Below are 21,828 nucleotides of genomic sequence, written 5' to 3' on the forward strand. Positions count from 1 at the left end.
GTGTAAGAGAGAGAGAATGCGTGTGTGAGAGAGAGAGAGAATGTGTGTGAGAGAGAGAGAATGCGAGTGTGCGAGTGAGAGAGAGAATGCGTGTGTGCGAGAGAGAATGCGTGTGAGAGAGAGAATGTGTATGTAAGAGAGAATGCGTGTGTGAGAGAATGTGTGTGTGTGAGAGAGAATGCGTGTGTGAGAGAGAATGCATGTGTGAGAGAGAGGGAATGTGTGTGTGAGAGAGAATGCGTGTGTGTGAGAGAGAATGCGTGTGTGAGAGAATGTGTGTGTGAGAGAGAGAATGTGTGTGAAAGAGAGAATACGTGTGTGAGAGAGAATGTGTATGTAAGAGAGAATGCGTGTGTGAGAGAGAGAATGCGTGTGTGTGAGAGAGAATGTGTGTGTGAGAGGGAATGCGTGTGTGAGAGAGAGAATGTGTGTGTGAGAGAGAGAATGTGTGTGTGAGAAAGAATGTGTGTCAGAGAGAGAGAGAAAGTGTTTGAGAGAGAGAATGCGTGTGTGCAAGGGAGAGAGAATGCGTGTATGAGAGAGAGAGAGAATGTGTGTGAGAGAGAGAGAGAATGCGTGTGTGCGAGTGAGAGAGAGAATGCGTGTGTGCGAGAGAGAATGCGTGTGTCAGAGAGAGAGAATGCGTGTGTGAGAGAGAGAGAGAATGTGTGTGAGAGAGAGAGAATGCGAGTGTGCGAGTGAGGGAGAGAATGCGTGTGTGCGAGAGAGAATGCGTGTGTGTGAGAGAGAATGTGTGTGTGAGAGAGAGAATGCGTGTGTGAGAGAGAATGTGTATGTAAGAGAGAATGCGTGTGTGAGAGAATGTGTGTGTGTGAGAGAGAATGCGTGTGTGAGAGAGAATGCATGTGTGAGAGAGAGGGAATGTGTGTGTGAGAGAGAATGCGTGTGTGTGAGAGAGAATGCGTGTGTGTGAGAGAGAATGTGTGTGTGAGAGGGAATGCGTGTGTGAGAGAGAGAATGTGTGTGAAAGAGAGAATACGTGTGTGAGAGAGAATGTGTATGTAAGAGAGAATGCGTGTGTGAGAGATAATGCGTGTGTGAGAGAGAATGTGTGTGTGAGAGAGAATGCGTGTGTGAGAGAGAATGCGTGTGTGAGAGAGAGAATGTGTGAGAGAGAGAGAATGCGTGTGTGCAAGAGAGAGAGAATGCGTGTGTGAGAGAGAGAGAGAATGTGTGTGAGAGAGAGAGAGAGAATGCATGTGTGCGAGTGTGAATGTGTGTGTGAGAGAGAATGCGTGTGTGAGAGAGATAATGTGTGTGTGAGAGAGAGAATGTGTGTGTGTGAGAGAGAGAATGTGTGTGTGAGAGAGAATGCATGTGTGAGAGAGAGAGAATGTGTGTGTGAGAGAGAATGTGTGTGTGAGAGAGAATGTGTGTCAGAGAGAGAGAGAATGTGTGTGAGAGAGAGAATGCGTGTGTGCAAGAGAGAGAGAATGCGTGTGTGAGAGAGAGAGAGAATGTGTGTGAGAGAGAGAGAGAGAATGCATGTGTGCGAGTGTGAATGTGTGTGTGTGAGAGAGAATGTGTTTGTGTGAAAGAGAGAATGTGTGTGTGAGAGAGAGAATGTGTGTGAGAGAGAGAATGTGTATGTGAGAGAGAGAATGCGTGTGTCAGAGAGAGTGCGTGTGTGAGAGAATGTGTGTGTCAGAGAGAATGTGCGTGTGAGAGAGAATGCGTGTGTGTGAGAGAGAGAATGTGTGTGTGAGAGAGAATGTGTGTGTGAGAGAGAATTCGTGTGTGAGAGAGAGAATGCGTGTCTGAGAGAGAGAATGTGTGTGTGAGAGAGAACGCGTGTGTGAGAGAGAATGCATGTGTGAGAGAGAGAATGTGTGTGTGAGAGAATGTGTGTGTGAGAGAGAGAATGCGTGTGTGTGAGAGAGAATGTGAGTGTGAGAGAGAATGCGTGTGTGAGAGAGAGAATGTGTGTGTGAGCGAGAATGTGCGTCAGAGAGAGAGAGAATGTGTGTGAGAGAGAGAATGCGTGTGTCCAAATGAGAGAGAATGCGTGTGTGAGAGAGAGAGAGAATGTGTGTGAGAGAGAGAGAATGCGTGTGTGCGAGTGAGAGAGAGAATGCGTGTGTGCGAGAGACAATGCGTGTGTCAGAGAGAGAGAATGCGTGTGTGAGAGAGAGAGAGAATGAGTGTGAGAGAGAGAGAATGCGTGTGTGCGAGTGAGAGAGAGAATGAGTGTGTGAGAGAGAATGTGCGTGTGTGAGAGAGAGAATGTGTGTGTGAGAGAGAATGTGTGTGTGTGAGAGAGAGAATGTGTGTGTGAGAGAGAGAGAATGCGTGAGAGAGAGAATGCGTGTTTGGGAGAGAGAGAATGTTTCTGAGAGAAAGAGAATGCGTGTGAGAGAGAGAATGAGTGTGTGTGTCAGAGAGAATGCGTGTGTGAGAGAAAGCGTGTGTGAGAGAGAGAGAATGTGTGTGTGAGAGAGAATGTGTGTGAGAGAATGTGTGTGTGAGAGAGAGAATGTGTGTGTGAGAGAGAATGTGTGTGTGAGAGAGATAATGTGTGTGAGAGAGAGAATGTGTGTGAGAGAGAGAGAATGTGTGTGTGAGAGAGAGAATGTGTGTGTGAGAGAGAATGTGTGTGTGAGAGAGAGAATGTGTGTGTCAGAGAGAAAGCGTGTGTCAGAGAGAATGTGTGTGTGAGAGAGAATGCGTGTGTGAGAGAGAGAATGCGTGTGTGAGAGAGAATGCGTGTGTGAGAGAGAATGCGTGTGTGAGAGAGAATGTGTGTGTGAGAGAATGTGTGTGTCAGAGAGAGAATGCGTGTGTGAGAGAGAATGTGTGTGTGAGAGAGAGATGTGTGTCAGAGAGAGAGAGAATGCGTGTGTGAGAGAGAGAATGTGTGTGAGAGAGAGAATGCGTGTGTCAGAGTGAATGCGTGTGTGTGAGAGAGAATGTGTGTGAGAGAGAGAGAATGTGTGTGTGAGAGAGAGAATGTGTGTGTGAGAGAGAATGCGTGTGTGAGAGTGAGAATGCGTGTGTGAGAGAGATTGCGTGTGTCAGAGAGAATGCGTGTGTGAGAGAGAGAATGTGTGTGTGAGAGAGAATGCCTGTGTCAGAGAGAATGCGTGTGTGAGAGAGAGAGAATGTGTGTGAGAGAGAGAATGCGTGTGTGAGAGAGAGAGAATGTGTGTGTGAGAGAGAGAATGTGTGTGAGAGAGAGAATGTGTGTGAGAGAGAGAATGCGTGTGTCAGAGAGAATGCGTGTGTGAGAGAGAGAATGTGTGTGAGAGAGAGAATGTGTGTGAGAGAGAGAATGCGTGTGTCAGAGAGAATGCGTGTGTGAGAGAGAATGCGTGTGTGTGAGAGAGAGAATGTGTGTGTGTGAGAGAGAATGCGTGTGTGAGAGAGAATGCGTGTGTGAGAGAGAGAATGCGTGTGAGAGAGAGAATGCATGTGTCAGAGAGAATGCGTGTGTGTGAGAGAGAATGTGTGAGAGAGAGAGAGAGAATATGTGTGTGAGAGAGAGCATGTGTGTGAGAGAGAGAATGCGTGTGTCAGAGAGAATGCGTGTGTGAGAGAGAATGCGTGTGAGAGAGAGAGAGAATGTGTGTGTGAGAGAGAATGTGTGTGTGAGAGAGAATGCGTGTGTGAGAGAGAGAATGCGTGTGTGAGGGAGAATGTGTGTGTCAGAGAGAATGCGTGTGTGAGAGAGAGAATGTGTGTGAGAGAGAGAATGCGTGTGTGAGAGAGAGAGAATGTGTGTGAGAGAGAGAATGCGTGTGAGAGAGAGAGAGAATGTGTGTGTGAGAGAGAGAATGTGTGTGAGAGAGAGAATGCGTGTGTCAGAGAGAATGCGTGTGTGAGCGAGAGAATGTGTGTGTGAGAGAGAATGCGTGTGTGAGAGAGAGAATGTGTGTGAGAGAGAGAATGCGTGTGTCAGAGAGAATGCGTGTGTGAGAGAGAGAATGTGTGTGTGAGAGAGAATGCGTGAGAGAGAGAGAGAGAGAATGTTTGTGTGAGAGAGAGAGAATGCGTGTGTGTGTGAGAGAGAGAGAGAATGCGTGTCAGAGATAGAGAGAATGTGTGTGTGAGAGAGAATGCGCGTGTGAGAGAGAGAATGTGTGTGTGTGTGAGAGAGAATGTGTGAGAGAGAGAATGTGTGTGTGTGAGAGTGATAATGCGTGTGTGAGAGAGAGAATGTGTGTGTGAGAGAGAATGTGTGAGAGAGAGAGAGAATGCGAGTGCGTTTGAGAGAGAGAAAATGCGTGTGTGACAGAGAATGCATGTGCGTGTGAGAGAGAGAGAGAATGCATGTGTAAGAGAGAGAATGCGTGTTTGAGAGAGAGAGAATGCGTGTGAGACAGAGAGAATGCGTGTGTGACAGAGAATGCGTGTGCGTATGTGTGAGAGAGAATGCATGTGCGAGAGAGAGAATGCGTGTGTGAGAGAGAGAGAATGCGTGTCTGAGAGAGAGAATGCGTGTGTGAGAGCAAGAGAATGCATGTGTGCGAGAGAGATTGCGTGTGAGAGAGAGAATGCGTTTTTGCGAGAGAGAGAATGTGTTTGTGCGAGAGAGAGAATGTGTGTTTAGAGAGAATGCGTCTTTGAGAGAGAGAGAATGTGTACGTGAGAGAGAATCAGTGCACGAGAGAGAGAGAATACGTGCATGAGAGAGAGAATGAGTGTGGGAGAGAGAGAAAAAGAGTGTGCAAGAGAGAATGCGTTCGTGAGAGAGAGAATGCGTGCATGAGAGAGAGAATGAGTGTGCGAGAGAGAGAATGCGTGCGAGAGAGAGAATGCATGCGAGAGAGAGAATGCGGTGCGAGAGAGAGAATGCGTGCATGAGAGAGAGAATGAGTGTGTGAGAGAGAGGATTCGTGTGTGCGAGAGAGAGAATGTGTGTGTGAGAGAGAATGTGTGTGTGAGAGAGAATGCGTGTGTGAGAGTGAGAATGCGTGTGTGAGAGAGATTGCGTGTGTCAGAGAGAATGCGTGTGTGAGAGAGAGAATGTGTGTGAGAGAGAGACTGCGTGTGTGAGAGAAAGAGAATGCGTGTGTGCGAGAGAGATTGCGTGTGAGAGAGAGAATGCGTTTTTGCGAGAGAGAGAATGTGTTTGTGCGAGAGAGAGAATGTGTGTTTAGAGAGAATGCGTCTTTGAGAGAGAGAGAATGTGTACGTGAGAGAGAATCATTGCACGAGAGAGAGAGAATACGTGCATGAGAGAGAGAATGAGTGTGGGAGAGAGAGAAAATGAGTGTGCAAGAGAGAATGCGTTCGTGAGAGAGAGAATGCGTGCATGAGAGAGAGAATGAGTGTGCGAGAGAGAGAATGCGTGCGAGAGAGAGAATGCATGCGAGAGAGAGAATGCGGTGCGAGAGAGAGAATGCGTGCATGAGAGAGAGAATGAGTGTGTGAGAGAGAGGATTCGTGTGTGCGAGAGAGAGAATGTGTGTGTGAGAGAGAATGTGTGTGTGAGAGAGAATGCGTGTGTGAGAGTGAGAATGCGTGTGTGAGAGAGATTGCGTGTGTCAGAGAGAATGCGTGTGTGAGAGAGAGAATGTGTGTGAGAGAGAGACTGCGTGTGTGAGAGAGAGAGAATGTGTGTGTGAGAGAGAGAATGTGTGTGAGAGAGAGACTGCGTGTGTGAGAGAGAGAGAATGTGTGTGTGAGAGAGAGAATGTGTGTGAGAGAGAGAATGTGTGTGAGAGAGAGAATGCGTGTGTCAGAGAGAATGCGTGTGTGAGAGAGAATGCGTGTGTGTGAGAGAGAGAATGTGTGTGTGTGAGAGAGAATGCGTGTGTGAGAGAGAATGCGTGAGTGAGAGAGAGAATGCGTGTGAGAGAGAGAATGCATGTGTCAGAGAGAATGCGTGTGTGAGAGAGAGAATGTGTGTGAGAGAGAGAGAGAATGCGTGTGTGCGAGTGAGAATGTGTGTGTGTGAGAGAGAATATGTTTGTGTGTGAGAGAGAATATGTTTGTGTGAGAGAGAGAATGTGTGTGAGAGAGAGAATGTGTATGTGAGAGAGAGAATGCGTGTGTCAGAGAGAGTGCGTGTCTGAGAGAATGTGTGTGTGAGAGAGAATGCGTGTCGGAGAGAGAGAATGTGTGTGTGAGAGAGAATGCGTGTGTGAGAGAGAATGCATGTGTGAGAGAGAGAATGTGTGTGTGTGAGAGAGAATGTGTGTGTGAGAGAGAATGCGTGTGTGAGAGAGAGAATGCGTGTGTGTGAGAGAGAATGTGTGTGTGAGAGAGAAATGTGTGTTAGAGAGAGAATGTGTGTCTGAGAGAGAGAATGTGTGTGTGAGAGAGAATGTGCATCAGAGAGAGAGAGAATGTGTGTGAGAGAGAGAAAGCGTGTGTGCAAATGAGAGAGAATGCGTGTGTGAGAGAGAGAGAATGTGTGTGAGAGAGAGAGAATGCGTGTGTGCGAGTGAGAGAGAATGCGTGTGTGCGAGAGACAATGCGTGTGTCAGAGAGAGAGAATGCGTGTGTGAGAGAGAGAGAGAGAGAATGTGTGTGAGAGAGAGAGGATGCGTGTGTGCGAGTGAGAGAGAGAATGCGTGTGTGAGAGAGAATGTGCGTGTGTGTGAGAGAGAATGTGTGTGTGAGAGAGAATGTGTGTGTGTGAGAGAGAGAATGTGTGTGTGTGAGAGAGAGAATGCGTGAGAGAGAGAATGCGTGTTTGTGAGAGAGAGAATGTTTGTGAGAGAAAGAGAATGCGTGTGAGAGAGAGAATGAGTGTGTGTGTGAGAGAGAATGCGTGTGTGAGAGAATGCGTGTGTGAGAGAGAGAGAATGTGTATGTGAGAGAGAATGTGTGTTAGAGAGAGAATGTGTGTGTGAGAGAGAAAATGTGTGTGTGAGAGAGAATGTGTGTGTGAGAGAGATAATGTGTGTGAGAGAGAGAATGTGTGTGAGAGAGAGAGAATGTGTGTGTGAGAGAGAGAATGTGTGTGAGAGAGAGAATGTGTGTGTGAGAGAGAGAATGTGTGTGTCAGAGAGAAAGCGTGTGTCAGAGAGAATGTGTGTGTGAGAGAGAATGCGTGTGTGAGAGAGAGAATGCGTGTGTGAGAGAGAATGCGTGTGTGAGAGAGAATGCGTGTGTGAGAGAGAATGTGTGTGTGAGAGAATGTGTGTGTCAGAGAGAGAATGCGTGTGTGAGAGAGAATGTGTGTGTGAGAGAGAGATGTGTGTCAGAGAGAGAGAGAATTGTGTGTGAGAGAGAATGTGTGTCAGAGAGAGAGAGAATGCGTGTGTGAGAGAGAGAATGTGTGTGAGAGAGAGAATGCGTGTGTCAGAGAGAATGCGTGTGTGTGAGAGAGAATGTGTGTGAGAGAGAGAGAATGTGTGTGTGAGAGAGAGAATTTGTGTGTGAGAGAGAATGTGTGTGTGAGAGAGAATGCGTGTGTGAGAGTGAGAATGCGTGTGTGAGAGAGATTGCGTGTGTCAGAGAGAATGCGTGTGTGAGAGAGAGAATGTGTGTGTGAGAGAGAATGCGTGTGTCAGAGAGAATGCGTGTGTGTGAGAGAGAGAATGCGTGTGTGAGAGAGAGAATGCGTGTGTGTGAGAGAGAATGTGTGTGTGAGAGAGAGAATGTGTGTGAGAGAGAGAATGTGTGTGAGAGAGAGAATGCGTGTGTCAGAGAGAATGCGTGTGTGAGAGAGAGAGTGTGTGTGAGAGAGAGAATGTGTGTGAGAGAGAGACTGCGTGTGTGAGAGAGAGAGAATGTGTGTGTGAGAGAGAGAATGTGTATGTGAGAGAGAATGTGTGTTAGAGAGAGAATGTGTGTGTGAGAGAGAAAATGTGTGTGTGAGAGAGAAATGTGTGTTAGAGAGAGAATGTGTGTCTGAGAGAGAGAATGTGTGTGTGAGAGAGAATGTGCATCAGAGAGAGAGAGAATGTGTGTGAGAGAGAGAAAGCGTGTGTGCAAATGAGAGAGAATGCGTGTGTGAGAGAGAGAGAATGTGTGTGAGAGAGAGAGAATGCGTGTGTGCGAGTGAGAGAGAATGCGTGTGTGCGAGAGACAATGCGTGTGTCAGAGAGAGAGAATGCGTGTGTGAGAGAGAGAGAGAGAATGTGTGTGAGAGAGAGAGGATGCGTGTGTGCGAGTGAGAGAGAGAATGCGTGTGTGAGAGAGAATGTGCGTGTGTGTGAGAGAGAATGTGTGTGTGAGAGAGAATGTGTGTGTGTGAGAGAGAGAATGTGTGTGTGTGAGAGAGAGAATGCGTGAGAGAGAGAATGCGTGTTTGTGAGAGAGAGAATGTTTGTGAGAGAAAGAGAATGCGTGTGAGAGAGAGAATGAGTGTGTGTGTGAGAGAGAATGCGTGTGTGAGAGAATGCGTGTGTGAGAGAGAGAGAATGTGTATGTGAGAGAGAATGTGTGTTAGAGAGAGAATGTGTGTGTGAGAGAGAAAATGTGTGTTTGAGAGAGAATGTGTGTGTGAGAGAGATAATGTGTGTGAGAGAGAGAATGTGTGTGAGAGAGAGAGAATGTGTGTGTGAGAGAGAGAATGTGTGTGAGAGAGAGAATGTGTGTGTGAGAGAGAGAATGTGTGTGTCAGAGAGAAAGCGTGTGTCAGAGAGAACGTGTGTGTGAGAGAGAATGCGTGTGTGAGAGAGAGAATGCGTGTGTGAGAGAGAATGCGTGTGTGAGAGAGAATGCGTGTGTGAGAGAGAATGTGTGTGTGAGAGAATGTGTGTGTCAGAGAGAGAATGCGTGTGTGAGAGAGAATGTGTGTGTGAGAGAGAGATGTGTGTCAGAGAGAGAGAGAATTGTGTGTGAGAGAGAATGTGTGTCAGAGAGAGAGAGAATGCGTGTGTGAGAGAGAGAATGTGTGTGAGAGAGAGAATGCGTGTGTCAGAGAGAATGCGTGTGTGTGAGAGAGAATGTGTGTGAGAGAGAGAGAATGTGTGTGTGAGAGAGAGAATTTGTGTGTGAGAGAGAATGTGTGTGTGAGAGAGAATGCGTGTGTGAGAGTGAGAATGCGTGTGTGAGAGAGATTGCGTGTGTCAGAGAGAATGCGTGTGTGAGAGAGAGAATGTGTGTGTGAGAGAGAATGCGTGTGTCAGAGAGAATGCGTGTGTGTGAGAGAGAGAATGCGTGTGTGAGAGAGAGAATGCGTGTGTGTGAGAGAGAATGTGTGTGTGAGAGAGAGAATGTGTGTGAGAGAGAGAATGTGTGTGAGAGAGAGAATGCGTGTGTCAGAGAGAATGCGTGTGTGAGAGAGAGAGTGTGTGTGAGAGAGAGAATGTGTGTGAGAGAGAGACTGCGTGTGTGAGAGAGAGAGAATGTGTGTGTGAGAGAGAGAATGTGTATGTGAGAGAGAATGTGTGTTAGAGAGAGAATGTGTGTGTGAGAGAGAAAATTTGTGTGTGAGAGAGAATGTGTGTGTGAGAGAGATAATGTGTGTGAGAGAGAGAATGTGTGTGAGAGAGAGAGAATGTGTGTGTGAGAGAGAGAATGTTTGTGAGAGAGAGAATGTGTGTGTGAGAGAGAGAATGTGTGTGTCAGAGAGAAAGCGTGAGTCAGAGAGAATGTGTGTGTGAGAGAGAATGCGTGTGTGAGAGAGAGAATGCGTGTGTGAGAGAGAATGCGTGTGTGAGAGAGAATGTGTGTGTGAGAGAATGTGTGTGTCAGAGAGAGAATGCGTGTGTGAGAGAGAGAATGCGTGTGTGAGAGAGAATGTGTGTGTGAGAGAGAGATGTGTGTCAGAGAGAGAGAGAATTGTGTGTGAGAGAGAATGTGTGTCAGAGAGAGAGAGAATGCGTGTGTGAGAGAGAGAATGTGTGTGAGAGAGAGAATGCGTGTGTCAGAGAGAATGCGTGTGTGTGAGAGAGAATGTGTGTGAGAGAGAGAGAATGTGTGTGTGAGAGAGAGAATTTGTGTGTGAGAGAGAATGTGTGTGTGAGAGAGAATGCGTGTGTGAGAGTGAGAATGCGTGTGTGAGAGAGATTGCGTGTGTCAGAGAGAATGCGTGTGTGAGAGAGAATGTGTGTGTGAGAGAGAGATGTGTGTCAGAGAGAGAGAGAATGCGTGTGTGAGAGAGAGAATGTGTGTGAGAGAGAGAATGCGTGTGTCAGAGTGAATGCGTGTGTGTGAGAGAGAATGTGTGTGAGAGAGAGAGAATGTGTGTGTGAGAGAGAGAATGTGTGTGTGAGAGAGAATGCGTGTGTGAGAGTGAGAATGCGTGTGTGAGAGAGATTGCGTGTGTCAGAGAGAATGCGTGTGTGAGAGAGAGAATGTGTGTGTGAGAGAGAATGCCTGTGTCAGAGAGAATGCGTGTGTGAGAGAGAGAGAATGTGTGTGAGAGAGAGAATGCGTGTGTGAGAGAGAGAGAATGTGTGTGTGAGAGAGAGAATGTGTGTGAGAGAGAGAATGTGTGTGAGAGAGAGAATGCGTGTGTCAGAGAGAATGCGTGTGTGAGAGAGAGAATGTGTGTGAGAGAGAGAATGTGTGTGAGAGAGAGAATGCGTGTGTCAGAGAGAATGCGTGTGTGAGAGAGAATGCGTGTGTGTGAGAGAGAGAATGTGTGTGTGTGAGAGAGAATGCGTGTGTGAGAGAGAATGCGTGTGTGAGAGAGAGAATGCGTGTGAGAGAGAGAATGCATGTGTCAGAGAGAATGCGTGTGTGAGAGAGAGAATGTGTGAGAGAGAGAGAGAGAATATGTGTGTGAGAGAGAGCATGTGTGTGAGAGAGAGAATGCGTGTGTCAGAGAGAATGCGTGTGTGAGAGAGAATGCGTGTGAGAGAGAGAGAGAATGTGTGTGTGAGAGAGAATGTGTGTGTGAGAGAGAATGCGTGTGTGAGAGAGAGAATGCGTGTGTGAGGGAGAATGTGTGTGAGAGAGAGAATGCGTGTGTCAGAGAGAATGCGTGTGTGAGAGAGAGAATGTGTGTGAGAGAGAGAATGTGTGTGAGAGAGAGAATGCGTGTGTCAGAGAGAATGCGTGTGTGAGAGAGAATGCGTGTGTGAGAGAGAGAGAATGTGTGTGAGAGAGAGAATGCGTGTGAGAGAGAGAGAGAATGCGTGTGTGAGAGAGAGAATGTGTGTGAGAGAGAGAATGCGTGTGTCAGAGAGAATGCGTGTGTGAGCGAGAGAATGTGTGTGTGAGAGAGTATGCGTGTGTGAGAGAGAGAATTTGTGTGAGAGAGAGAATGCGTGTGTCAGAGAGAATGCGTGTGTGAGAGAGAGAATGTGTGTGAGAGAGAGAATGCGTGAGAGAGAGAGAGAGAGAATGTTTGTGTGAGAGAGAGAGAATGCGTGTGTGTGTGAGAGAGAGAGAGAATGCGTGTCAGAGATAGAGAGAATGTGTGTGTGAGAGAGAATGCGCGTGTGAGAGAGAGAATGTGTGTGTGTGTGAGAGAGAATGTGTGAGAGAGAGAATGTGTGTGTGTGAGAGTGATAATGCGTGTGTGAGAGAGAGAATGTGTGTGTGAGAGAGAATGTGTGAGAGAGAGAGAGAATGCGAGTGCGTTTGAGAGAGAGAAAATGCGTGTGTGACAGAGAATGCATGTGCGTGTGAGAGAGAGAGAGAATGCATGTGTAAGAGAGAGAATGCGTGTTTGAGAGAGAGAGAATGCGTGTGAGACAGAGAGAATGCGTGTGTGACAGAGAATGCGTGTGCGTATGTGTGAGAGAGAATGCATGTGCGAGAGAGAGAATGCGTGTGTGAGAGAGAGAGAATGCGTGTCTGAGAGAGGGAATGCGTGTGTGAGAGCAAGAGAATGCATGTGTGCGAGAGAGATTGCGTGTGAGAGAGAGAATGCGTTTTTGCGAGAGAGAGAATGTGTTTGTGCGAGAGAGAGAATGTGTGTTTAGAGAGAATGCGTCTTTGAGAGAGAGAGAATGTGTACGTGAGAGAGAATCAGTGCACGAGAGAGAGAGAATACGTGCATGAGAGAGAGAATGAGTGTGGGAGAGAGAGAAAAAGAGTGTGCAAGAGAGAATGCGTTCGTGAGAGAGAGAATGCGTGCATGAGAGAGAGAATGAGTGTGCGAGAGAGAGAATGCGTGCGAGAGAGAGAATGCATGCGAGAGAGAGAATGCGGTGCGAGAGAGAGAATGCGTGCATGAGAGAGAGAATGAGTGTGTGAGAGAGAGGATTCGTGTGTGCGAGAGAATGTGTGTGTGAGAGAGAATGTGTGTGTGAGAGAGAATGCGTGTGTGAGAGTGAGAATGCGTGTGTGAGAGAGATTGCGTGTGTCAGAGAGAATGCGTGTGTGAGAGAGAGAATGTGTGTGAGAGAGAGACTGCGTGTGTGAGAGAGAGAGAATGTGTGTGTGAGAGAGAGAATGTGTGTGAGAGAGAGAATGTGTTTGTGAGAGAGAATGCGTGTGTCAGAGAGAATGCGTGTGTGAGAGAGAGAATGTGTGTGAGAGAGAGAATGTGTGTGAGAGAGAGAATGCGTGTGTCAGAGAGAATGCGTGTGTGAGAGAGAATGCGTGTGTGTGAGAGAGAGAATGTGTGTGTGTGAGAGAGAATGCGTGTGTGAGAGAGAATGCGTGAGTGAGAGAGAGAATGCGTGTGAGAGAGAGAATGCATGTGTCAGAGAGAATGCGTGTGTGAGAGAGAGAATGTGTGTGAGAGAGAGAGAGAATGCGTGTGTGCGAGTGAGAATGTGTGTGTGTGAGAGAGAATATGTTTGTGTGAGAGAGAGAATGTGTGTGTGAGAGAGAGAATGTGTGTGAGAGAGAGAATGTGTATGTGAGAGAGAGAATGCGTGTGTCAGAGAGAGTGCGTGTCTGAGAGAATGTGTGTGTGAGAGAGAATGCGTGTCGGAGAGAGAGAATGTGTGTGTGAGAGAGAATGCGTGTGTGAGAGAGAATGCATGTGTGAGAGAGAGAATGTGTGTGTGTGAGAGAGAATGTGTGTGTGAGAGAGAATGCGTGTGTGAGAGAGAGAATGCGTGTGTGTGAGAGAGAATGTGTGTGTGAGAGAGAAATGTGTGTTAGAGAGAGAATGTGTGTCTGAGAGAGAGAATGTGTGTGTGAGAGAGAATGTGCATCAGAGAGAGAGAGAATGTGTGTGAGAGAGAGAAAGCGTGTGTGCAAATGAGAGAGAATGCGTGTGTGAGAGAGAGAGAATGTGTGTGAGAGAGAGAGAATGCGTGTGTGCGAGTGAGAGAGAATGCGTGTGTGCGAGAGACAATGCGTGTGTCAGAGAGAGAGAATGCGTGTGTGAGAGAGAGAGAGAGAATGTGTGTGAGAGAGAGAGGATGAGTGTGTGCGAGTGAGAGAGAGAATGCGTGTGTGAGAGAGAATGTGCGTGTGTGTGAGAGAAAATGAGTGTGTGAGAGAGAATGTGTGTGTGTGTGAGAGAGAATGTGTGTGTGTGAGAGAGAGAATGCGTGAGAGAGAGAATGCGTGTTTGTGAGAGAGAGAATGTTTGTGAGAGAAAGAGAATGCGTGTGAGAGAGAGAGAGAATGTGTATGTGAGAGAGAATGTGTGTTAGAGAGAGAATGTGTGTGTGAGAGAGAAAATGTGTGTTTGAGAGAGAATGTGTGTGTGAGAGAGATAATGTGTGTGAGAGAGAGAATGTGTGTGAGAGAGAGAGAATGTGTGTGTGAGAGAGAGAATGTGTGTGAGAGAGAGAATGTGTGTGTGAGAGAGAGAATGTGTGTGTCAGAGAGAAAGCGTGTGTCAGAGAGAACGTGTGTGTGAGAGAGAATGCGTGTGTGAGAGAGAGAATGCGTGTGTGAGAGAGAATGCGTGTGTGAGAGAGAATGCGTGTGTGAGAGAGAATGTGTGTGTGAGAGAATGTGTGTGTCAGAGAGAGAATGCGTGTGTGAGAGAGAATGTGTGTGTGAGAGAGAGATGTGTGTCAGAGAGAGAGAGAATTGTGTGTGAGAGAGAAAGTGTGTCAGAGAGAGAGAGAATGCGTGTGTGAGAGAGAGAATGTGTGTGAGAGAGAGAATGCGTGTGTCAGAGAGAATGCGTGTGTGTGAGAGAGAATGTGTGTGAGAGAGAGAGAATGTGTGTGTGAGAGAGAGAATTTGTGTGTGAGAGAGAATGTGTGTGAGAGAGAGAATGCGTGTGTGAGAGTGAGAATGCGTGTGTGAGAGAGATTGCGTGTGTCAGAGAGAATGCGTGTGTGAGAGAGAGAATGTGTGTGTGAGAGAGAATGCGTGTGTCAGAGAGAATGCGTGTGTGTGAGAGAGAGAATGCGTGTGTGAGAGAGAGAATGCGTGTGTGTGAGAGAGAATGTGTGTGTGAGAGAGAGAATGTGTGTGAGAGAGAGAATGTGTGTGAGAGAGAGAATGCGTGTGTCAGAGAGAATGCGTGTGTGAGAGAGAGAGTGTGTGTGAGAGAGAGAATGTGTGTGAGAGAGAGACTGCGTGTGTGAGAGAGAGAGAATGTGTGTGTGAGAGAGAGAATGTGTATGTGAGAGAGAATGTGTGTTAGAGAGAGAATGTGTGTGTGAGAGAGAAAATGTGTGTGTGAGAGAGAATGTGTGTGTGAGAGAGATAATGTGTGTGAGAGAGAGAATGTGTGTGAGAGAGAGAGAATGTGTGTGTGAGAGAGAGAATGTGTGTGAGAGAGAGAATGTGTGTGTGAGAGAGAGAATGTGTGTGTCAGAGAGAAAGCGTGTGTCAGAGAGAATGTGTGTGTGAGAGAGAATGCGTGTGTGAGAGAGAGAATGCGTGTGTGAGAGAGAATGCGTGTGTGAGAGAGAATGCGTGTGTGAGAGAGAATGTGTGTGTGAGAGAATGTGTGTGTCAGAGAGAGAATGCGTGTGTGAGAGAGAATGTGTGTGTGAGAGAGAGATGTGTGTCAGAGAGAGAGAGAATTGTGTGTGAGAGAGAATGTGTGTCAGAGAGAGAGAGAATGCGTGTGTGAGAGAGAGAATGTGTGTGAGAGAGAGAATGCGTGTGTCAGAGAGAATGCGTGTGTGTGAGAGAGAATGTGTGTGAGAGAGAGAGAATGTGTGTGTGAGAGAGAGAATTTGTGTGTGAGAGAGAATGTGTGTGTGAGAGAGAATGCGTGTGTGAGAGTGAGAATGCGTGTGTGAGAGAGATTGCGTGTGTCAGAGAGAATGCGTGTGTGAGAGAGAGAATGTGTGTGTGAGAGAGAATGCGTGTGTCAGAGAGAATGCGTGTGTGAGAGAGAGAGAATGCGTGTGTGAGAGAGAGAATGCGTGTGTGTGAGAGAGAATGTGTGTGTGAGAGAGAGAATGTGTGTGAGAGAGAGAATGCGTGTGTCAGAGAGAATGCGTGTGTGAGAGAGAGAGTGTGTGTGAGAGAGAGAATGCGTGTGAGAGAGAGACTGCGTGTGTGAGAGAGAGAGAATGTGTGTGTGAGAGAGAGAATGTGTGTGAGAGAGAGAATGTGTGTGTGAGAGAGAATGCGTGTGTCAGAGAGAATGCGTGTGTGAGAGAGAGAATGTGTGTGAGAGAGAGAATGTGTGTGAGAGAGAGAATGCGTGTGTCAGAGAGAATGCGTGTGTGAGAGAGAATGCGTGTGTGTGAGAGAGAGAATGTGTGTGTGTGAGAGAATGCGTGTGTGAGAGAGAATGCGTGTGTGAGAGAGAGAATGCGTGTGAGAGAGAGAATGCATGTGTCAGAGAGAATGCGTGTGTGAGAGAGAGAATGTGTGTGAGAGAGAGAGAATGCGTGTGTGCGAGTGAGAATGTGTGTGTGTGAGAGAGAATATGTTTGTGTGAGAGAGAGAATGTGTGTGTGAGAGAGTGAATGTGTGTGTGAGAGAGAATGTGTATGTGAGAGAGAGAATGCGTGTGTCAGAGAGAGTGCGTGTGTGAGAGAATGTGTGTGTCAGAGAGAATGTGTGTGTGAGAGAGTGAATGTGTGAGTGAGAGAGAATGCGTGTGTGTGAGAGAGAATGCGTGTCGGAGAGAGAGAATGTGTGTGTGAGAGAGAATGCGTGTGTGAGAGAGAATGCATGTGTGAGAGAGAGAATGTGTGTGTGTGAGAGAGAATGTGTGTGTGAGAGAGAATGCGTGTGTGAGAGAGAGAATGCGTGTGTGTGAGAGAGAATGTGTGTGAGAGAGAAATGTGTGTTAGAGAGAGAATGTGTGTGTGAGAGAGAGAATGTGTGTGTGAGAGAGAATGTGCGTCAGAGAGAGAGAGAATGTGTGTGAGAGAGAGAAAGCGTGTGTGCAAATGAGAGAGAATGCGTGTGTGAGAGAGAGAGAATGTGTGTGAGAGAGAGAGAATGCGTGTGTGCGAGTGAGAGAGAATGCGTGTGTGCGAGAGACAATGCGTGTGTCAGAGAGAGAGAATGCGTGTGTGAGAGAGAGAGAGAATGTGTGTGAGAGAGAGAGGATGCGTGTGTGCGAGTGAGAGAGAGAATGCGTGTGTGAGATAGAATGTGCGTGTGTGTGAGAGAGAATGTGTGTGAGAGAGAATGTGTGTGTGTGAGAGAGAGAATGTGTGTGTGTGAGAGAGGGATTGCGTGAGAGAGAGAATGCGTGTTTGTGAGAGAGAGAATGTTTGTGAGAGAAAGAGAATGCGTGTGAGAGAGAGAATGAGTGTGTGTGTGAGAGAGAATGCGTGTGTGAGAGAATGCATGTGTGAGAGAGAGAGAATGTGTATGTGAGAGAGAATGTGTGTTAGAGAGAGAATGTGTGTGTGAGAGAGAGAATGTGTGTGTGAGAGAGAATGTGTGTGTGAGAGAGATAATGTGTGTGAGAGAGAGAATGTGTGTGAGAGAGAGAGAATGTGTGTGTAAGAGAGAGAATGTGTCTGAGAGAGAGAATGTGTGTGTGAGAGAGAGAATGTGTGTGTCAGAGAGAAAGCGTGTGTCAGAGAGAATGTGTGTGTGAGAGAGAATGCGTGTGTGAGAGAGAGAATGCGTGTGTGAGAGAGAATGCGTGTGTGAGAGAGAATGCGTGTGTGAGAGAGAATGTGTGTGTGAGAGAATGTGTGTGTCAGAGAGAGAATGCGTGTGTGAGAGAGAATGTGTGTGTGAGAGAGAGATGTGTGTCAGAGAGAGAGAGAATTGTGTGTGAGAGAGAATGTGTGTCAGAGAGAGAGAATGCGTGTGTGAGAGAGAGAATGTGTGAGAGAGAGAATGCGTGTGTCAGAGAGAATGCGTGTGTGTGAGAGAGAATGTGTGTGAGAGAGAGAGAATGTGTGTGTGAGAGAGAGAATTTGTGTGTGAGAGAGAATGTGTGTGTGAGAGAGAATGCGTGTGTGAGAGTGAGAATGCGTGTGTGAGAGAGATTGCGTGTGTCAGAGAGAATGCGTGTGTGAGAGAGAGAATGTGTGTGTGAGAGAGAATGCGTGTGTCAGAGAGAATGCGTGTGTGAGAGAGAGAATGCGTGTGTGAGAGAGAGAGAATGTGTGTGTGAGAGAGAGAATGTGTGTGAGAGAGAGAATGTGTGTGAGAGAGAGAATGCGTGTGTCAGAGAGAATGCGTGTGTGAGAGAGAGAATGTGTGTGAGAGAGAGAATGTGTGTGAGAGAGAGAATGCGTGTGTCAGAGAGAATGCGTGTGTGAGAGAGAATGCGTGTGTGTGAGAGAGAGAATGTGTGTGTGTGACAGAGAATGCGTGTGTGAGAGAGAATGCGTGTGTGAGAGAGAGAATGCGTGTGAGAGAGAGAATGCATGTGTCAGAGAGAATGCGTGTGTGAGAGAGAGAATGTGTGTGAGAGAGAGAATGTGTGTGTGAGAGAGAGAATGTGTGTGTGAGAGAGAATGCGTGTGTCAGAGAGAATGCGTGTGTGAGAGAGAATGCGTGTGAGAGAGAGAGAGAATGTGTGTGTGAGAGAGAATGTGTGTGTGAGAGAGAATGCGTGTGTGAGAGAGAGAATGCGTGTGTGAGGGAGAATATGTGTGTCAGAGAGAATGCGTGTGTGTGAGAGAGAATGTGTGTGAGAGAGAGAATGCGTGTGTGAGAGAGAGAGAATGTGTGTGAGAGAGAGAATGCGTGTGAGAGAGAGAGAGAATGTGTGTGTGAGAGAGAATGCGTGTGTGAGCGAGAGAATGTGTGTGTGAGAGAGAATGCGTGTGTGAGAGAGAGAATGTGTGTGAGAGAGAGAATGCATGTGTCAGAGAGAATCCGTGTGTGAGAGAGAGAATGTGTGTGAGAGAGAGAATGCGTGAGAGAGAGAGAGAGAATGTGTGTGTGTGAGAGAGAGAATGCGTGTGTGAGAGAGAGAATGTGTGTGAGAGAGAGAATGCATGTGTCAGAGAGAATGCGTGTGTGTGAGAGAGAATGTGTGTGAGAGAGAGAGAATGTGTGTGTGAGAGAGAGAATTTGTGTGTGAGAGAGAATGTGTGTGTGAGAGAGAATGCGTGTGTGAGAGAGAGAATTTGTGTGTGAGAGAGAATGTGTGTGTGGGAGAGAATGCGTGTGTGAGAGTGAGAATGCGTGTGTGAGAGAGATTGCGTGTGTCAGAGAGAATGCGTGTGTGAGAGAGAGAGAATGCGTGTGTGAGAGAGAGAATGCGTGTGTGAGAGATAGAGAATGTGTGTGTGAGAGAGAGAATGTGTGTGAGAGAGAGAATATGTGTGAGAGAGAGAATGCGTGTGTGAGAGAGAGAGAATGTGTGTGAGAGAGAGAATGTGTGTGAGAGAGAGAATGCGTGTGTCAGAGAGAATGCGTGTGTGAGAGAGAGAATGTGTGTGAGAGAGAGAATGCGTGTGTCAGAGAGAATGCGTGTGTGAGAGAGAGAGAATGTGTATGTGAGAGAGAATGTGTGTTAGAGAGAAAGAATGTGTGTGTGAGAGAGAGAATGCGTGTGTCAGAGAGAGAATGTGTGTGAGAGAGAGAATGTGTGTGAGAGAGAGAATGCGTGTGTCAGAGAGAATGCGTGTGTGAGAGAGAGAGAATGTGTATGTGAGAGGGAATGTGTGTGAGAGAGAGAATGCGTATGTGAGAGAGAGAGAATGTGTGTGAGAGAGAGAATGTGTGTGAGAGAGAGAATGTGTGTGAGAGAGAGAATGCGTGTTTGTGAGAGAGAGAACGTTTGTGAGAGAAAGAGAATGCGTGTGAGAGAGAGAATGAGTGTGTGTGTGAGAGAGAATGCGTGTGTGAGAGAATGCGTGTGTGAGAGAGAGAGAATGTGTATGTGAGAGAGAATGTGTGTTCGAGAGAGAATGTGTGTGTGAGAGAGAGAATGTGTGTGTGAGAGAGAATGTGTGTGTGAGAGAGATAATGTGTGTGAGAGAGAGAATGTGTGTGAGAGAGAGAGAATGTGTGTGTGAGAGAGAGAATGTGTGTGAGAGAGAGAATGTGTGTGTGAGAGAGAGAATGTGTGTGTCAGAGAGAAAGCGTGTGTCAGAGAGAATGTGTGTGTGAGAGAGAATGCGTGTGTGAGAGAGAGAATGCGTGTGTGAGAGAGAATGCGTGTGTGAGAGAGAATGCGTGTGTGAGAGAGAATGTGTGTGTGAGAGAATGTGTGTGTCAGAGAGAGAATGCGTGTGTGAGAGAGAATGTGTGTGTGAGAGAGAGATGTGTGTCAGAGAGAGAGAGAATTGTGTGTGAGAGAGAATGTGTGTCAGAGAGAGAGAATGCGTGTGTGAGAGAGAGAATGTGTGTGAGAGAGAGAATGCGTGTGTCAGAGAGAATGCGTGTATCAGAGAGAATGCGTGTGTGAGAGAGAGAATGTGTGTGAGAGAGAGAATGTGTGTGAGAGAGAGAATGCGTGTGTCAGAGAGAATGCGTGTGTGAGAGAGAATGCGTGTGTGTGAGAGAGAGAATGTGTGTGTGTGACAGAGAATGCGTGTGTGAGAGAGAATGCGTGTGTGAGAGAGAGAATGCGTGTGAGAGAGAGAATGCATGTGTCAGAGAGAATGCGTGTGTGAGAGAGAGAATGTGTGTGAGAGAGAGAGAGAATGTGTGTGTGAGAGAGAGAATGTGTGTGTGAGAGAGAATGTGTGTGAGAGAGAGAATGCGTGTGTCAGAGAGAATGCGTGTGTGAGAGAGAATGCGTGAGTGAGAGAGAGAATGCGTGTGAGAGAGAGAATGCATGTGTCAGAGAGAATGCGTGTGTGAGAGAGAGAATGTGTGTGAGAGAGAGAGAGAATGCGTGTGTGCGAGTGAGAATGTGTGTGTGTGAGAGAGAATATGTTTGTGTGAGAGAGAGAATGTGTGTGTGAGAGAGAGAATGTGTGTGAGAGAGAGAATGTGTATGTGAGAGAGAGAATGCGTGTGTCAGAGAGAGTGCGTGTCTGAGAGAATGCGTGTGTGAGAGAGAATGCGTGTGTGACAGAGAATGCGTGTGTGAGAGAGAGAAAATGTGTATGTGAGAGAGAATGTGTGTTAGAGAGAGAATGTGTGTGTGAGAGAGAGAATGTGTGTGTGAGAGAGAATGTGTGTGTGAGAGAGATAATGTGTGTGAGAGAGAGAATGTGTGTGAGAGAGAGAGAATGTGTGTGTGAGAGAGAGAATGTGTGTGAGAGAGAGAATGTGTGTGTGAGAGAGAGAATGTGTGTGTCAGAGAGAAAGCGTGTGTCAGAGAGAATGTGTGTGTGAGAGAGAATGCGTGTGTGAGAGAGAGAATGCGTGTGTGAGAGAGAATGCGTGTGTGAGAGAGAATGCGTGTGTGAGAGAGAATGTGTGTGTGAGAGAATGTGTGTGTCAGAGAGAGAATGCGTGTGTGAGAGAGAATGTGTGTGTGAGAGAGAGATGTGTGTCAGAGAGAGAGAGAATTGTGTGTGAGAGAGAATGTGTGTCAGAGAGAGAGAATGCGTGTGTGAGAGAGAGAATGTGTGTGAGAGAGAGAATGCGTGTGTCAGAGAGAATGCGTGTATCAGAGAGAATGCGTGTGTGAGAGAGAGAATGTGTGTGAGAGAGAGAATGTGTGTGAGAGAGAGAATGCGTGTGTCAGAGAGAATGCGTGTGTGAGAGAGAATGCGTGTGTGTGAGAGAGAGAATGTGTGTGTGTGACAGAGAATGCGTGTGTGAGAGAGAATGCGTGTGTGAGAGAGAGAATGCGTGTGAGAGAGAGAATGCATGTGTCAGAGAGAATGCGTGTGTGAGAGAGAGAATGTGTGTGAGAGAGAGAGAGAATGTGTGTGTGAGAGAGAGAATGTGTGTGTGAGAGAGAATGTGTGTGAGAGAGAGAATGCGTGTGTCAGAGAGAATGCGTGTGTGAGAGAGAATGCGTGAGTGAGAGAGAGAATGCGTGTGAGAGAGAGAATGCATGTGTCAGAGAGAATGCGTGTGTGAGAGAGAGAATGTGTGTGAGAGAGAGAGAGAATGCGTGTGTGCGAGTGAGAATGTGTGTGTGTGAGAGAGAATATGTTTGTGTGAGAGAGAGAATGTGTGTGTGAGAGAGAGAATGTGTGTGAGAGAGAGAATGTGTATGTGAGAGAGAGAATGCGTGTGTCAGAGAGAGTGCGTGTCTGAGAGAATGCGTGTGTGAGAGAGAATGCGTGTGTGACAGAGAATGCGTGTGCGTATGTGTGAGAGAGAATGCATGTGCGAGAGAGAGAATGCGTGTGTGAGAGAGAGAGAATGCGTGTCTGAGGGAGCGAATGCGTGTGTGAGAGAAAGAGAATGCGTGTGTGCGAGAGAGATTGCGTGTGAGAGAGAGAATGCGTTTTTGCGAGAGAGAGAATGTGTTTGTGCGAGAGAGAGAATGTGTGTTTAGAGAGAATGCGTCTTTGAGAGAGAGAGAATGTGTACGTGAGAGAGAATCAGTGCACGAGAGAGAGAGAATACGTGCATGAGAGAGAGAATGAGTGTGGGAGAGAGAGAAAATGAGTGTGCAAGAGAGAATGCGTTCGTGAGAGAGAGAATGCGTGCATGAGAGAGAGAATGAGTGTGCGAGAGAGAGAATGCGTGCGAGAGAGAGAATGCATGCGAGAGAGAGAATGCGTGTGCGAGAGAGAGAATGCGTGCATGAGAGAGAGAATGAGTGTGTGAGAGAGAGGATTCGTGTGTGCGAGAGAG

This window comes from Chiloscyllium plagiosum, unplaced genomic scaffold (assembly GCF_037043375.1).
Source record: "Chiloscyllium plagiosum isolate Xiang-an unplaced genomic scaffold, Cpla_swu_hap1 HiC_scaffold_39, whole genome shotgun sequence".
In the NCBI taxonomy this organism is placed as follows: Eukaryota; Metazoa; Chordata; class Chondrichthyes; order Orectolobiformes; family Hemiscylliidae; genus Chiloscyllium; species Chiloscyllium plagiosum.